The sequence below is a fragment of the Lissotriton helveticus genome, chromosome 8 (assembly GCF_964261635.1).
Source record: "Lissotriton helveticus chromosome 8, aLisHel1.1, whole genome shotgun sequence".
NCBI classification, from domain to species: domain Eukaryota; kingdom Metazoa; phylum Chordata; class Amphibia; order Caudata; family Salamandridae; genus Lissotriton; species Lissotriton helveticus.
This window is the reverse complement of record NC_136069.1, coordinates 958,693,737-958,709,753: the sequence shown is the minus strand read 5'-3', so window position 1 is coordinate 958,709,753 and position 16,017 is coordinate 958,693,737. Positions and strand designations below refer to the sequence as shown.

At 50.0% G+C, this 16,017-nt stretch overlaps 1 protein-coding gene across 1 annotated transcript in view; it reads right to left on the bottom strand.

Annotated features, from left to right (window-relative positions):
* ZBTB11 (zinc finger and BTB domain containing 11) overlaps positions 1-16,017 on the bottom strand; it is a 1,715,870-nt gene that overhangs the window by 537,239 nt on the left and 1,162,614 nt on the right. The gene's annotated exons all lie outside the window — the stretch shown is intronic.

Here is a 16,017-nt window from a genome sequence, read left to right as displayed (position 1 = left end):
GGGGCCCTGATTAGCAGGAACCCAGGCCAACTAAGTCGAAAACCAGCTAAACACAAGGGAAAAAATCTGGGGTAACTATAGTCAGGTACCCACCGTCCTACAATGCTGTCACGTGACTGGGTGAAAAACACAGAAGCACAGAAGGGGTGGCCTACGCACACAGGATACAACTGCCAAGAGAAAACAGAGAAGGCTCGCCGTTCAGGGAATCAAATGAGCGGGCTAACCAATGCATATTGCACAGGGAATGCAATCGATTATTTTAACTACCTTCAAAGGAAATCAACCATGTAATCAATGGCAAATATGCACAAACTAACAGGTGGATAAGAAACTCCCAATTAAAAAGATCAAAGAATACTTCACAAAACACACTGTAGTCAGACAAATATAGAACGGTTGTGAAATAAAATGTATACAGGTGGAAACTAAAGGCTGCCTATGGCTGTTTTAATCGTTACACATTTCCTTCCACAAACAACATATATAAATTCAGACTTGAGAATCTTGTTGCATGTTTAAATACAACACGATTTATACTGCAGAGCATACCGCTTTAAACCAGGATTTCATTCATTAGAATGGATAAGTGATGATACGGTGAACAATGTATGAGGCAGTCTCGCGCTTGCCACTGTAGTCCCAACAAAAAAGGCAACCACCCATGAATTAGAAAAAATAAATGAATTACCTTTGTTTTTTAGGTTCAGAGTGCTTGATCGCTAGCTGTTTTCCATGTAAGAGTGTAGCTGCAGGGGCTCTAAGAAGGGGCAAAAGAACAACAAAGCCTCGTTGAGTATATGGTCTTTTTAAAGACCTGTGAAGTACTCGGGTGCGGCCACAGTAAGACAGACGGCAGACCACAACAGTTTCTCTCCCCCCACGTAAACCAGGCAGGGGGCTTGGTGTTGCTCTGGCCCTTGGGCCATTCACGCCTTGGCTCCCCATGTGCAGGACCAAATTTAATGGAGGTGGCTCACGTTACAAGGTGCTTCTTTCTCAGGCCTAAATTGCTGTTGGTTTGTAATGCTTTGGCTCCATCAAGTGGCCAAGTGGAGCTACAACTATGAAAATCAGTGACACTCGGTTTAAACCGGGTCAGTTGATTTTTATCCAGTAGGGTACTGCCAGGCACAGTCGGTTTTAACCGATTTCCGGACAGCCTATATATACTTATTCCGTGCCATAGTAGGTTAGCAGTATGCGGCTAAATTACGTTCTGTTTGCATTCACGTTATGTAACTCACTGAGTTAGCCTTGTAATGCGCAAGCCTCAGTTAGCAAGTGTGACTCCATTTTGTATTTCACAATCCCCATTAGGCTGTGTCTGAACTAGGCCTCATTATTCGTACTGCTTGCCTCAGCAGAACACTGTATTAAGCTTTTATTTCCTTCCCTGCTCAAGGTTGGATTCTGACTTTCTAATGAATAGGCCATTCTGCCCTGCATTTCTATCCTTGTGTGTAACTTTGCTCCCACGTTAGGAGACGCCGAGCCTTAGCACGGCAACCATGAGACACTGATAGTAGGTACCCATCTGGCAGGTGGTAGCCCATCCTTCAGTGCCTGCTTTGTTCATGTTCGGCCTGAGCTGGTAACTTTCCACTGCGGGCGTGGTTGGAGGTTCTGGGGGGCATGATTATGTGTTGTGGACTGTGGGGGGGTCAGTCCCTCGGCAGACATCTTAGAGTGCAGGTCAGATTGGACTCCTCTGCAAAGTATTGCTAATAAAAGCCTGTTTGTATTCTCTACTGTCTGACCGACTCTTCATTACTTGGCAAGGCAGAGCAGGTGGTTATAAATAACCGGGTGGCCCCTAATGGCCACTTCCTTCACCAGCTCCCTCGCGCCTCTTCGCTGCCATGAAACCCAGGACGCTGATAGGAAACAGTATGTCTCAGGAGCTTTCTGCAACCCCGGCCAGGGGTCCGTAGCAAGGCCCTCCCACCAACAGGTGACTCCGGTGAGTCACTCTGGTCCGCAGCAGGATCGCCTCCCACCACTCTCAGGTTTCCTACTGGGGTTTGTGCCAATCCGGCACCCGGCCCTGGCCATCCAATGGCAAACCAGGGGTCCAAGGCACAGGTAGGGAGCGCTGCAAGTCGAGCTTCCACTCAGTTTCGATCAGGAGGCCCGCATTGTGGTCCCATCCCTAGAAGGGTGTTTCCTGCAGGCTCGATCGGCACCCTCCACGCTTTCTCCCTCAGTGACACAGGCTCACAGCTCACCCCAGATCAGTCCCACAGGCTCCAGGGAATACCAGCGATCGATCCCAAAGTAGGGCATCAAACTTCCAGCGATATGAACAGGAAAAATGCAAGATTTTTGGGCGGACGGACAGAAAGCTCGAGAGGCTCACGTCCTGTCGGCCATGTTGCTTACTTAACTGGGATTATGAGCTGAGTCTACCAGAGAAGTACAATATGCGAGGCGTGGCTTTGCCTGGCTGCAAGATGGCCGCACCTTGAGAGAGCTCTGCTGGCCAGGCAACAATATCCTCTAAAATCTGGTGATTTAAGGGTGCATGAATCTTCTGCAGAAGAGGATCCGCAATTCTAGGTTATGCGGGGACGGCGGAGAAAAATAGAAACCTGCAACAAGTCCCGGGTGAGCCGCAAATCCGTCCATAACCGGAGGGCAGAGTCGGCCTGTCGGAGAGCCTGCTGTGGGGAAGGCCGCTGCAAAAGCACACCACAAGGCTGCCATGCCCTTCTCTTGGGTGGACTTGGCCAGATGCTCCCACCTGGCTGAGGGGTGAAAATGACCTCCGGGAGCAGTTGGTGCGCCTAGGGTGCCACGGGAGTCCTGCAGCCCGAACAGACTCGACTACGCTGAGGTAAACTGCAGAGCAAGCAGTGAGGTGAGTGAGCGGCAGCCTTACTACAAGGAGACAAGACAGCATCAAATGGCCTAACAAAGCGGTGTAACAGCGACCGCCCGCTAACTCTCCACAGGTAGCGGTGACAGCCGAGTCAGAAACTCAGGATGAAGATATACGCTCGCTTCTAACAGACGCTAAATCCAGGCTAAAAACAATAGATTTCAAGCTAGACCAACTAGCGCCACCCCTGGACCACATTAACCAACGTGTAGATGCACATGATTAGCGCTTAAACCACATGACAGAAAGGATATTGGAAGCTGAGGATCGAAGGACAGATGAAAACCAGAAGATGCTGAAAATGGACAAACTGCTAGAGGTTATAAAAGTCAAAAATGAAGACTTAGAATGTGCTCCTGCAGAAACAACTTCCTTATTACAGGAATCCACTGTTATCGCTAAAATGGAAGACTACTTTAAAAACGTGCTGAAGGAACTATTTGGAACTGACCTGTCAGGGGTTTTCATTGTGGAGAGAGCACATCGTATTCTTGAGCCGCGGACATCACCTGAAGCACCACCCACCACGCTCTATAATTGCTCGGATACTAAATTATCGAGACCAAGACACAATTTTTCGCTGGGCCAGAGAATGCGGAAGGTGCGTCATCAGGGTAATGTTTTCTCATTCCACCCTGAATTCACCCAGGCAATGCAAGACGCAAGAAGGGAATTTATGCCAGTCAAGTGACCGCTCCAGCAGCTGGGAGTGAGCTATGCCCTCCTATACCTGAAAAAACTATGAATTTCACTTGATGGCAACACAATATTCTTTACTGACCAAGCAGCTGTGATGAAATATGCAAAAAAAAGAAACAAAACCAGGCGCAACATATCTAAATCTGCCCGTCCATCTTATGAAAGCCAAACAAGTGACAATTATTAATCACACAGACACCCGTACGAAAACTGTGCCACACACTTAAAGAAACTATGTCCCAGGACTGTGGAATAGGCGCATCTGGGTGATCAGCCCTAGACACTGCCAGCCGACAGCATTTCTGAACACACTTTACAGACCTTTGAATGTTACCCAGCCACCCTGGCTCCGGGACAGGGCAGTCCACAGAGGAACCCATGGCCCAGTGGGATAATTCCTACATACATTATTTTGGTTTCTTGGGAGGGATGTGGGACGAGGGAGGAAATGTTATCTTAACCTGTTTGGGGGGATTGGAGTGGGAGGGTGGGGGATTGTCCACAAGTTTGCCTTCATGTTTGGGAACTTTGGGGAAAGTGGAGGAGACGCTCCGAATCTGAGACCTGCCCTGAAATCACACTACTCTAACACAAACACGTTTGACCCATACAAGCTGCGGACACTGGAGATCCTAAGTTATACTGACAGACTAATACCGTCAAACAGTGTACATTACCATGATGGTTAGCGTTAAGTGTCTGACCTGGAATGTCAGGGTCCTACATAACCACCGCAAGTCCCGACTGGTGCACACATACCTAGCGTGATACCAGATTAACTTATGTTGTTATTGTTATTGTTATTGTTATTTTTGATTTATAACGCGCTCAATCACCTACAGGCCTCTAAGCGCTTGGGAATCGATGATAAACAACAACTTTGACAATACAGAGGCATCCACTAGCCTAAGTGGCTCAAAGGGCTCTCCTAAATAGCAACGTTTTCAACCCCTTTCTGAAACGTAGGAGGTTTCCTTCCTTACGTAGTGGCTCAGGTAATGTGTTCCATAGGTGGGGAACCAGCACCGAAAAGGCTCTTCCGCCCTTGGTGGCAAGTTTGTACCGAGGACACACCAGTAGCTGAGAGTTTGAAGATCTAAGAGCTCTCTTTGGGCTATACACTGCCAAACGATCTTTAATGTATGCGGGCGCCATGCCATAAATGGCTTTATGGGCTATGCACAGGTTTTTAAATTCCACTCGCTCCTTGATAGGGAGCCAGTGGAGACTCTGTAGCAGGGAGGATGCTTTAGTCTTGGCAGTCTGAAGATAAGACGAGCAGCATCATTCATCACCACCTGTAACCTATTTGTCAGGGTTTTTGGTAGGCCAAGGTAGAGGGCATTTCCATAATCTATACGTGAGATCACAGTAGCTGCGACGATAGAACGTAGCATAGATTGGGAAATGATAGGCACTAATTTCCGCAGCTGTCGGATAATATTAGTACAACTGCCCACTACTGAGGAAATTTGGTTGACCATAGTGAGGTCGCAGTCCAATTTGATCCCCAGGCTCTTCACATTCAGGCTGGGTTTTGGGGCTGGACCTAGCTCTGCGGGCCAGTAGAGGTCGCACCATGGTGAGGTGGCAGATGAAATCACCAGGACCTCAGTCTTATCTGGATTGATTTTTAGGAGGTTTCCTGTCATCCACTGGACCGTGTGTCTTACAAGAAACGTACCTAACTAATAATTGGTTCTCTGTGCACACGGTATGTCGTTAATTTTTAATCTGATTCGTGCTGTGCTGCTACATTCGTTGCACGTAGTCACCGTGCCTTGCTTTAGAACTATCAATGGTTCGGTCAGGATGATCCTTCTCCGTTGAATGTGCGCACTTTTTCTTGGAACTATTCCTGTTCCTTTTCAGTTATTTGATGGAACTTTTTCAAAATTAAATACAATAGATGCAAACTATGTTTCAATTATTTTATTACTATTTCTTCTTCTGTACAATTTTCAAAAATCATTCAAATAAACATTCAATGTTCAATCGAAACCCAATGCATTTCGGGTCACCAAAATGGACCCTTCTTCAGGGGTCTATAAAATAAAACTATAAACAAAAACTGATCAGTCCTATAGTGCGTTTACATACATGATGATATGCTGTTCATTCACTTTCATGAAATTGTGTATTTTAAATAAAGTTTGTTCAAAACAAGAAATAAAGTTAAATTTCATTGTCTGCAACATTCTGTCATAAATATCCATGGTATTTAATATATGTATAAGCGCCAATTTATAAGTAGAACGAATCACGTACATGGTTTCAGGGTTATACTGATTTCACTGAGATCTTACTGCCTTGTTATTGTGGTCGGGTGACTGATCTACTGTTTATCACGTAGTTAATCTAATGATAATGGATTAGAGTAGAAATTCGTACAGCAATCGAGGATTACTTTGCGCGCAACACCGGGTTGGTGGAATCGCCCTCCACCCAGTGGGAAGATTTAAAGTGATCATACACTGGGTCTGCATCGTGAAACAGTTGGGGGTGTTACGAGCGCTGTGCAGCACACTAGACAAACTGGAAACCAAAATTAAGGAATTAAAAAAAGGGATACTGCAGAAAGCCCAACCCTTCGGTGCTAGCCGACATTAGAGAGAAAATCGCCGCTTACCAAGAAGAGGCAAAGGGAGAGGCACATTACTTAGAAGAAGTAGCCCAGGCACGTAGATATGGGGAGGGTGACTGCCTGAGTAAGTCGTTAGCTAGATTGCTGTGCAAACCTTATGATGCCACCTATATGACCGAATTAAGGGGAGATGACTCCCAAATGATATCTTCGCCATCAAAAGTACCAGAAATGTCCTCTGTCTATGCCGATTTTACAATGCTGGAATTGATCGAGTCGCTGCAGGAATTTTTCGACTCCATTCACCTCCTTTGGCTAGACCAAAGCCACAGAAACTACTTGGATTTGTCCCATTGCACTAGAAGAGATTGCCCAAGTAATAGGGAGTATGCCGGCAGATAAAGCCCCTGGTCTTGATGGACTGACGTCGACCTTCTACAAAGAATATGACCCTACACTTAACCCACTGTGGGAGGCAGTAATTGTGACCATCCAAAAACCGGACAAACCTGCTGACCTAGCCGAATCAAACCGTCAGCTGTCCTTAATAAACATAGACAATAAGATATATATTAAAGTCCTATCAAATCGCTTGCTGCACCTTCTGCCATTGATTTTACGACCAGATCAGTCGGGTTTCGTCCTCGGGGGCACACATCACAAACTCTGCACTATTTTCGCGATCATGCACCACTTACACCCCATCATCCCAGCGGTGGCTGCCTTACAGGACGCCACCAAAGCATTTGATACTCTGGAGTGGCCCTTTCTCTTTCCCCTACTAATGAGGCTTGGACTGAGCCATAATTTCATTCTGAAAATACAATTATTATACAACAATCCCACTTCATTAATTAGGCTAAACAGGAGCGTCTCAGATCCAATAAACATCACTCGCGGCACTAGGAAGGATGACTTCTCCCCCGATCCTATTTGCCATAGCCGTGGAGCCGTTAGCGCCCAGACTGCGGCAACATCATTCAGAATGGGGCAGAGGATTTACAACATGTGACCTCATCGTCTCCATGAACGCCGACGATGTGGCACTCTACGTGCAGGATCCGGAAACAAATTTGAGGCCAGTGATTAGGGAGGTAGTCTGCTACAGCGGCTACTCAGGAATCCAGGTAAACTGGGCCAAATCAATGTTATTTCCATTGACAGATTCTGCAATGCTCTATACAGCCACATACTCCTGAGATGGGAGATGGAGCCTTTTAAAGTTCTCTCCACTACAAGATAAGGGAGCGGCCAGACATACAGGAATGCACGGTATCAAAACGTATGCTGATCTATACCCACACGGCAAGTTCCTTCCTAGCTTTGTCAACAGAGACACCAGTACGCCATTGCTCTCGGACATGCTACTATTTTTATTTTTTTATTTTTTTTTATTGCAGAATTAGAAACCAGACCTCAGTATAAGTTAACCAGTACACCGAGTGCATCGTGCAACACATAACTGACATGAGATTCGTACACAGCCATTCAGCCCACATCCCGGAGGCTGGGCGGCGCTTCAGAACCATCGTCTATATCTCTGCATGAAGATGCTACAGTATCCACCCTTTCCAGGCGGTCGGTTAACAATATCAATCAGTATCTGCTTTTAACCCCCAAACTCCCACCCCCCTTGCACCGACAAACTGACACATATGTCTAGCGGTAGCCAACGTCAACAGTAAACCTCTGACCCCATGCAGTCATTCCTTGTTTCCTCCAGCATCCCTCGCCAGGGTCCTACTGTGGTCACTATCTGGATGGTCGCTGTCATGCCTCAAGGACCTCCCATACTGCCACCTAACTACATACCCTACCTATGGTGTCCCACTAGACTGTGTCGCAGTGCCTAACTACCCCTCGTGTATCGTCCCTCCCCCCACCCCCTTCCAACTGCTGCTAATGCGGGCCCATGAAATCCATACCAACCCTGGAGCACTCCACCTGTCGGGTTTTGCTGTCGGTCGTGTAAACATCATGGTGTTCCGTTCATTCAGACCGCCTCGCCTTCAGCTCCCACCATATAATCACGCAATGCCTGAACCACCGTTTCCCATGCTCTCGCCATATCCAAGCTTCTCTCGTTATCAGTCCTAGTAGCTTGTCGCAGTCTGATAGCGCTCTCACATCCGGACCACTTCAACAACTCATTCATCCACCGCCTTACTGACGGGCCTTCCTTAGATTTCCAGTGCCACGTGATCTCCCTCTGAGCCAGCATGAGTCCCAGGTCAATAAATGTACTCGTCACTTTCGTTCGTTTAGTATGGGGGAACCAGAGCAGCAGGCAGGCCGCCATATCAAAGTCCACTTCCCTATCCGTGACCACGTTCAGGATGTCCCCCATTTCCGGCCAGTACGTTCCCAGTCTCGGACACCCCCATAACAGATGATCCAGATCAGCTGCAGTCGCCAAGCATCTCGGGCACATTGCATCATGTACCCGAAAATATCTATTAATCCTCTCCGGGGTCAGGTAGGCCCTATGGATGATGAAGAAATGTACCTGCTGGAATCGAGCGTTCCTTGTACCTTTCCAGGTACGACCTAGAATCTGATTCCAGACCGCGTCCGGTATAGGCTTGCCTATGCTACCTTCCCATCTCGTTCTCAGCGCTAAAAGTGGTACCAGTCCGTCATTCAACATTCTGGCGTGGAGGCAAGTCACCGCTTTGACTGTGCCCGCCGCCATCACCACATATTGGCATGCCATTGTCACCTCCGGTTCGGCCAGTCCCTCCCTCCAGTGTTTCTGCATCGCTGCAATCACTGCCGCGTGCAGTAGAAAAGACCCACCCGGTAGCCCAAACCGCTCCTGCAACGTCTGGAATGGAACCAACACCCCATCCAGGTATAGGTCCCCACCATTTGCACACCCAGCTCCTCCCACTCTAATAGCTGGGACCAATCGCCGCCATGCGGTAGTGCAGTCAGCATCCCCAGCGGTATCTCCGGTGCATATGGTCTGGTTTTTTTCGCTCTCTTCAGACTCCTGTGCCAACACAGTTTAAGCGTTCGCTCCTCCATCGTGATGGCCCTCATATCCAGTTTCTGTTGCATGACTACGTATGATAAGACATGCCTCTGGATACCAAGCCCACGTTCGCGCTCTGGCCCTCTGAATTCCCTGGCGACGTGTTGTGTCAAAATCTGTAGTTGTGCAGCCAGGTAGTACAATTCAGGGACCGCTATTCCCCCCTCTAGCTTGGGCCTAGTCAGAGTATCTAACGCTACCCTGCGCCTCCCGTGACCCCAAAGGAAGCCAGTGACTAGCATCCTCAGTTCTCTAAAGACCCGCTGCGGGATCCAAATCGGTAGAGTCCTGAAATAGTAAAGCAGCCGCGGGAGCGCCACCATCTTCAGCAACGCTACTCGTCCCATCACCGATAGAGGGAGGGAGGCCCAAAAGGCCATGCTACCCTTCAGTGCGCGCACGCAACGTCCAATGTTGCCTTCTAGCAGGTCCTCGGCCTCATGGTAAATGCGCACTCCCAGGTAAGTGAAACAGGAGGGCTCCCACCTCACCTCTACCGCGAGTGGGGGGCACGGTGCACCCGCCGGCAGCGGAAACACAGGTGCAATTCACCCTAAGGCCTGACAACCGCCCAAACCCAGCCAGCATCTCTCCCGCTCCCTCCAGAGCTCGTTCGGTGTCCGCTAGGTACAGTAAGAGATCATCCGCATAGAGTGATATATAATGTGTCTCTACTCCCTGCGTAATCCCCTCATACATGTCCCCCGACCTCGCTCGCGCTGCCAGCGGTTCCATCGCTAACGCAAACAGCAAGGGGGACAGCGAGCAACCCTTCCGCGTCCCTCTGCATACAGGGTAAGCTGAAGAAATAATCGGCCCCAATCGCACCCTTGCTGTTGCCAATGAGTAGAGACCTCTCGTCCACCTCCTGAAGCCTTCTCCTACCCCTAGTTTCGCCAACACTGCATCTAGGTATCCCCATTCAAGGCTATCAAAAGCCTTTTCAATGTCGACTGATAATACCGCGGGCCATGAGGAGACGCTCCTGAATCATCTAATATCCGAACCAGGCGGCGTATATTCATTGACGTATTCCTGGTCGGGATGAAACCCGCTTGGTCCCTGTGTATCAGAGTGGTCATGTGCGGTAGTAATCTAGTGGCCAAGATACGGCTCAGGATCTTTTAATCCACTGTCAGCATAGACAGGGGACGGTAAGAAGTGACATCTAGTGCTTCCCTGCCCGGCTTAAGCAGTGGCACCACTAGTGCCTCCCTCATCGTTTCAGGCATGCGTCCCAGCTCCGCGGCTTCCGAGTACGCCACCAGTAGTCTGGGTGTCAATAGGTCAATAAATTTGGCATAGAACTCAATCGGCAAGCCATCCACTCCTGGAGTTTTATTCCTGGCCATCTGTTTGATAGCTACCTTAATTTCAGTAACCGTTACGGGACCTCCCAGATCTCTCGCATCCTCGCCATCTAGTACCGGTAGCGGGACCGATTCCAAAAAATCACCTATCTCTGAGATCTCCGCCTCCAGCTGGCATTCATATAGTCTCGTGTAGTAGGACTGAAAGCGCGCCAGAACCTCCGGCTGCGAGTACACTATGTCCCCCAGTTCCGTTCGTATACTCATGATTGGGCATCCCCTAGGCTCCGGGTCAGCGAGCTTGGCCAGGAGCGTACCTACTTTGTCCCGCTCCGCATGCACCTTAACGGCATACAACTTATAATCATAACACCGCAGCCTCTCAGTTTCAGTCGCTACCAACTCCTTAGCCTCTAGCAAGCGCACCTGTAAGTCTGGTTGTTCTGGTCTCCGCTGTTCCAAACCCCTCAACACCTCTTCCGCCTTCGTCAGATCATTCAAAACTGTTGTTCTTACATTCGAGAATTTGCCCATGCACACACCTCTCACCACCACTTTCATCGCATCCCATTCTAATGATCTCGTGGTGGCTGAGCCCTCGTTCAACTCAAAATAGTTTTCAATGCCTTGTAGAATCGTGTCACTAAACACCGGGTCCTCAAGCGTATCAGGCCGCAGCCGCCATGTGGGGACTGCTGATCTCGCCTGCTGCCACCGCACTGACACTAATAAGGGATTGTGATCTGATATGGTCCTAGCTAGATATTCCGTGTGAGTTATCGCAGCCGCTACAGGTCCACTACATAGCACCGAGTCCAATCTAACATGCAGTGCGTGTATTGCTGAAAAGAAAGAATAGTCCCTAGTCTCAGGGTGTTGTTTCCTCCACACATCTATCAGTCCCCATCCATCCTGCCAGTCCTTCCTGTGAGCTGCTAGCCTGCATACTGGGGAGTCGATCAGGGGCGGGTGCGATCTATCCAGCAGCACATCGGTGATCGAATTAAAGTCACCTCCTACCACGACTGGGCCTGCCAGGAAACCTGCCAGCGAGCCCGTCAAACAATCAAAAAAGCGGGCCTGATCCGCATTAGGGGCATATATGCTACATAAAACCACCTCCCTACCATATAACCTCCCTTCTATTGCCACATATCTACCCTCCGGGTCCACCCGCTGGTTCATAACCTGGAAAGGTGTCCCTGCCCTTATCCATATCAGCACTCCCCTGGCAAATGCTGAGTATTTGGTGCCAAACACCTGACCACGCCACCTCCTCTGCAGTGCAGTGCACTCTTTCTCGGTCAGATGGGTTTCCTGCAGCATTGCTATCTGGACACCCCGTCGCACCAAATAGGCATGGACCTTACGACGTCTTACCATCGTTCTAAGACCACGGACATTCCATGTAATGCATTTTAAATCAGGTAACGTCCCCATTACATTCGTCTCCGTACAGTATCAATGATGAACAGTAGGCTCCCACATCGCAGCAGTGGTACCCCCCCTTCAAAACATCCCGCAAAACTCCCAAAACCCCTCTCCCCAGGACAGGACCTAATAACCCAGCTTCAGCCCTGTTCCAAACCGTCATCACAACACACATAACACTAATCTGTGGTCGTTACCACAGAAGGCCGTAAGGGCCACAAGCGGGTGAGTGAGCGCCGACCTAAGATGGGCAGAGCCCCCACCCCGCGCCCCAGATCCCATACTACAGTCACAGCTCCATACCTGCGAGTCCAACAGATATGTGGAGAGTCCGTCCCAACATGGAACCCGGAATCGTACAGTTCTCCAAAACGTCACTCATTAAACAGTTCATCTGAAGTCTGTGGGGTGACCGCTGGACCCTTCACGCTCCCAGTGTCCGAGTCATCTCCTCCGGATTTCTCACCCACCTCCTCGGAGTCCGACCCCCCCGATGTCTTCTCTGGCTGTGATCCCGTTATAATCGCTGTTGCGGCCAAGGCCCCTTTCTTATCTGCTGCCAGTTTAGCATCCCTCATGGCTTTTTCGAGTTTATGTCGTTTGCGAATGCGCTGAGATTTCCGTATCGGGCCTGGCTGTTGCCTGCCCCTATCGCCTTTGTACGAGCGGTCCGTTCCCACCCGGTATAGTTTAAGCCATGACCATGCTTCATCCGGAGTTTGAAAGAAGTGAGTTTTCTCATCCACGATCACCCTTAATTTGGCGGGGAAAAGCAATGAGTATTGAATTCCTTCGTCTCTCAGTTCCTTTTTAACTGATAAAAAGGATGCTCTGTGTTTCTGGACGTCCTGTGTATAATCCGGGAAGATAGTAACTTTGTTATTGTCCACCTGGAAAGGGCCCTGTGAGCGTGCCCTTTGAATCAACAGATCGCGATCTTTGTAGTGCAACAATTTCACCACCATCGGCCTAGGTGGCCGGCCCTGCATAGGTGGGCGGGCTGGCACTCTGTGTGCTCGCTCCAGGGAGAAAAATGGAGACAGACCCTCCGGTGCCACCACCGTCCGGAACCAGTTCTCCATGTAGGTCACAGCGTCGTTCCCTTCGATTTTTTCCGGAAGGCCCACCACCCTCACATTATTCATCCGATTGCGACTTTCAGCATCTTCAACCCGTCGTTCCAGTGTCGCCAAACGACCCAGGACATCAGCTAGTTTGTGCTCCACAGTCACCACCGCCGGTTTCAGGTCCCAAAGCAGATGTTCATTTTCCTTCACTCTATCTGAAAGCTTGGCATGGTCCGCCTTCAGGAGACCCAGCCCCGTTGCAACCTGCGCTATATCATGGTGCAGCGATTCCTTCGTCGCGGTTATCGCTTCTAGTATGCTGTCGAGACGCAGGTTCAGCCTTTGTTCTTGTGCCGACGTATCCGGTGGGGGACGGGTTCCGCCATCTTGGGCCGAGGAGGTCATAACATCATGGCCATGCTGCACATCCGAGGCGCCACCGATAGCCGCCATCTCCGTTTCCGCAGGCGCTGTCCCAGGGCCACCCTAAAGGGCCTCTTGATGTGGGCACCCCGCTCTCCAATGTCTTCCAGCCGGGCCCAGTCTTTGTCAGCGCAGGGGCTCGGGTCCCGCAGCCAAAAGAGCATTCACTTCCTCACGGACTTTATTCAGCACCCTCAGTGCCCTCTAGGCCCCTGATCCCCCGCGCGTGGGTATGGCCGTTAGTCGTGTGGGCCCACAGCACCTCCGCCTCTGGGTCGGGGATAGCGCAGACCAGCCGCAATGATCTAGCAGCTCAACCTGGACAGCGCCGGCGGGTGACCTCCAGAGCCAGCTGCGGCAGCAGTTCAGGGCCGCCCCGCCGCGCACGGCGTATGGCTCAGCACCAATCCCTGCTCCGAGGTCGTTACACCCACACGGGGCACCCCGCTTGCTATGGGGCCAAGCAGCTTCCACCAGGTCAGGGCGCGGCACCGGCGGTCTCAGGAGCTCCCGGCCACCGCCGTGCTCCCCGATGATCCGGGTCCACTCTCGCCGCCACTCAGGAGCTCATAGGCAGTGTTCTCCAGTCCCCGCGCTGGCTCCCCTGAAGACCCAGTAGCCACCTAATGAAGGCGTCGGTGCACGAGAGCAGACCGCTATTCACGCGGCCGCCATGTTGGGGAGCGGGGGGGATGGGCACTCCATCCGCCGAATCCTCGCCTGGAAAATCCTTCGCACCTCCCCAGCGCTTCTCCGGCTGCTCCCGCCGCCAAACCCCGGTCCGCTCGCTCCGCGAGGCAGCTGTTCAATTTCGGGCTCAGACCGGGCTCATTCAGCTCCGTGGGCAGGTCAGTCGGTTCCTTGTGCCGCCATTTTCTAAGGCCGCCGCTCGGTCTCTTCGGGCTCCGGAGCTGGGTCTCCGCTCCGCTTCCGAGTTTCTGTCGGTGCAAGCTCCCCCCTACGCATAGGCAGCACCTCACACGACAGATCGCACCTTTGGGAGCTCCGAAGGCAGGTTCCACAGGATTAATAGCGGGATCAGGCGCGGAGCAGCTCGCTCACACAGCCATCCCGGTCGGCGTCCAAGCCACGCCCCCGTCCTCGGACATGCTACTATGTTATCAAATCAGAGCCACCTGCCGCACAATGCATGACTCTTTCCCTGCCCCCCCCCATTTTTACAGCACAGGAATATGTCCATACAGCTACCACACTGCGCAAACGTATTACTCGGTTTTATACACTCACACAGACAGCCTCTACTATTGATACCTCAAAAGCCCTAATGGCTTTAGAATGGGACTTACACTTGGAGATATCAGAAGCACACTGGCACTATTGCCCGCTCAAACTGAACAACTATCCCCCTATCATTGTTTGCGGCTGATACACTTTAATTGCTTGAATAGAACATAACGCACGCCTGCACAACTGCATAGAATTAGCCTAACAACTGATTCCAAATGTATCTGATGCCACAGCCAGGAAGCCACCTTCGCACACTTTGCATGGTCCTGCTCTAAAGTAGCTCGGTACTGGGCTAAGGTGTACGAAACAGTGAGAACCACTGCAGGGCCGCCACTCCTGCCTGTCTCTATGGTGTGCCTACTGAAATATGTGAAAAATGAGCTCTAGTCGCCTCATGGTGATGCTGCTACTGCTAGCTGAACACAGTGCCGATACACTGGGGAAGACGGCAAATGCCGACCAAACAAGCCTGGATTGCCGACATATCATACTGCTAGGAACACATGACAACATATTGGGTTCCGATACCCCTAGCTACACAACCTAAAATAAGTGGGAACCATTTGTTCTCACCTTAGACAGACAGATGCAGATGGAATAAATTCACCTGACCCCGACACAACTACCACGCAATCAATTGCATAACATGCTCTCTCATGGCTCTGGGGAACCCCATGGCTGCAAACATGGGTCTGCTATTACTTACAGGTTGCAGGGTGTGTACCTTGTAGATGCAATATTTTTTATTTCTATACCTTTGAATAGATGTGTCCACAGCATATGTATATCATGTGAATTGTGGAATGTCAACGAGTGGCGAAGTTGGGAGGGATGTATGTCAATTGAAAATCAATAAACACATTTTTTTAAAGTCTGAGATGCACTGGAGCTAGCTTGAAGATGTTTTAAACATTTTCAAACTGGGTTGGCAACTCTACATTTTGTACAACAGTATGAGCCCACTGATTACAATCAAAACTATAAGGAATTTGTAACTCCACATATGTGAGCTCCTGAGCCAAATTCAGTGCACATGGCTGGCTTATCATTGGTGCTTCATCAACTCACATGAAAATTGTGGCATGTTTCACCTTAGAATAAGCTCCAATCATCACCATCATGCCTGGTAAAAAGCAGGTTGCAGGAACATTTGATTCTGTCACACGCAATGGTCTTTAATACCTTGGAAGCAGAAAAATCTTTTACGGTGGGATAAAAGGGACACAAAAGCATAAGGACTTGTGCCATTAGGTCTTTCTTCCACATTGCAGTGTGCTCCGTTGTTAGGATTTTTATGCTCCTTGGAGAGAACTGTTAGACAACCAAAGCTTCTGAAGATT